The sequence below is a fragment of the Oncorhynchus nerka genome, unplaced genomic scaffold, assembly GCF_034236695.1.
Source record: "Oncorhynchus nerka isolate Pitt River unplaced genomic scaffold, Oner_Uvic_2.0 unplaced_scaffold_868, whole genome shotgun sequence".
In the NCBI taxonomy this organism is placed as follows: domain Eukaryota; kingdom Metazoa; phylum Chordata; class Actinopteri; order Salmoniformes; family Salmonidae; genus Oncorhynchus; species Oncorhynchus nerka.
Genome location: NW_027040418.1, coordinates 100,529 through 102,880, shown reverse-complemented (window position 1 = coordinate 102,880; position 2,352 = coordinate 100,529). Strand labels below are relative to the sequence as shown.

At 46.1% G+C, this 2,352-nt stretch overlaps 1 pseudogene; it reads left to right on the top strand.

The window, feature by feature from the left end:
• Positions 1-1,006: 1,006 nt before the first annotated feature.
• The window catches only part of LOC135570975 (neurotrypsin-like), a 57,295-nt pseudogene continuing 55,949 nt past the window's right edge, over positions 1,007-2,352 (top strand).

Below are 2,352 nucleotides of genomic sequence, written 5' to 3'. Positions count from 1 at the left end.
CAGGTAGGCTAGTTGAGAACACCTTTATTTAACCAGGTAGGCCAGTTGAGAACACCTTTATTTAACCAGGTAGGAGAGGTGAGAACACCTGTATTTAACCAGGTAGGAGAGTTGAGAACACCTTTATTTAACCAGGTAGTAGGGTTGAGAACACCTTTATTTAACCAGGTAGGCTAGTTGAGAACACCTTTATTTAACCAGGTAGGAGAGGTGAGAACACCTTTACTTAACCAGGTAGGAGAGTTGAGAACACCTTTATTTAACCAGGTAGGAGGGTTGAGAACACCTTTACTTAACCAGGTAGGAGAGGTGAGAACACCTGTATTTAACCAGGTAGGAGGGTTGAGAACACCTTTATTTAACCAGGTAGGCTAGTTGAGAACACCTTTACTTAACCAGGTAGGAGAGGTGAGAACACCTGTATTTAACCAGGTAGGAGAGGTGAGAACACCTTTACTTAACCAGGTAGGCTAGTTGAGAACACCTTTACTTAACCAGGTAGGAGAGGTGAGAACACCTGTATTTAACCAGGTAGGAGGGTTGAGAACACCTTTATTTAACCAGGTAGGAGAGTTGAGAACAAGTTCTCATTTACAACTGAGACCTGGCCAAGATAAAGCAAAGCAGAGTGAACAGACAACAACACAGAGTTACACATGGAATAAACAACAACACAGAGTTACACATGGAGTAAACAACAACACAGAGTTACACATGGAGTAAACAAAACGTAAAAGCAGCTCTTTACGATGTAGGACGAGTCTCCAACCAGGAGCCAAGAGGTAGCTGATGTGTGGGATGTATAAGGTGAGGTGTGGCCGTGAGGTGAGTGTGGCCAACCAGGAGCAGAGGTAGCTGATGTGTGGGATGTATAAGATGAATTATTGTTCTATTCATTATTAATCTCATGTTATTTGTTTGTTCTCTGATTGTCATGATCATAGTCACAGCCCTGTAGGATACATCCACCTTGTTATGACCCATCAATAAGGCTATTACAATAACACACACACACACACACAGGGCTCCTGTGTGCTTCTCAGTGAGAGGCGTCACTACAGACCCTCGTTCGATTCCAGGCTGTATCACAACCTGCCGGGATAGGGTTTGGCCAGGGTAGACCGTAATTGTAAAATTGTAAAATAAGAATTTGTTCTTAGGTTAACAGGTTAACTGACTTGCCTAGTTAAGTAAAGGTTATAAGCAACACAAAAGCGCGAGAGTCACTCGGGATCTCATTAACTACCGGGCTCGAGGCACGAGTTCTGTTTCGTTCATTGATCCGCCGTCTCTTTTAAAAACTCCTTTCTTGCCTGGTATTCTCACTCACACACACCCGGTCCCGGTCGATCCTATCCCACACTATGTAGACAGGTTCAGAATCAAGAGAGCGCATTTTCTGAGAAGACGTGGCGTCAACCGGTTTAGTGTTTATTTCTCTCTCTCGGTTATGGACTACATTTGAGAGCGAGAGAAGAGGGAGAAAAGAAAGCCTGAACCGAGAAAACAAATGTCTAGGCTCCTCTACAACAACATCATGGACTCTGTTCTCCTTTCAGTCGTTACGCTGGTAGTTGTTTTCGCCTCCTCTTCCTACTCTCTTTCCTCCTCCGACGTCGTTCCCTCTCCTTCCTTCATTCTACCGTTTACCGACTGTGTCCAGAGCCGCGGGAAAGACGGGTTCTACCAAGGGGCTGTGGACGTGACGGAGTCCGGTGCGGTGTGTATGAGGTGGAGCGAGGTAGCGGGGTTTGAGGAGCGCTATCCGGGTAGAGGGCTGGGGGATCATAACCGCTGTCGGAACCCGGACAACAGGATCAGACCCTGGTGCTTCTTCAGGAACAGCCGCGGCAGAACCGACTGGGGCTACTGCGACTGTAAACAAGGTAGAGGAAGGAGAGAGGTGTGTGTGTGTGTGTGTGTGTGTGTGTGTGTGTGTGTGTGTGTGTGTGGCAACAGCGGGCATGTCTCAGCAGATGGAAGCATCTCATTAATATTGAGGTATGTGTCTGGTTGGTGGCTAGACTAAGAAACGTTGTTATGTTAAAATGTACCAAGACAGACAAGCTGTCAGGTATTAGGGGGAGACTCTAGCAATATAGACAAGCTGTCAGTAATTAGGGGGAGACTCTACCAATATAGACAAGCTGCCAGTCATTAGGGACAGACTCTACCAAGATAGACAAGCTGTCAGTCATTAGGGGGAGACTCTAGCAATATAGACAAGCTGTCAGTAATTAGGGGGAGACTCTAGCAATATAGACAAGCTGTCAGTAATTAGGGGGAGACTCTACCAATATAGACAAGCTGCCAGTCATTAGGGACAGACTCTACCAAGATAGACAAGCTGTC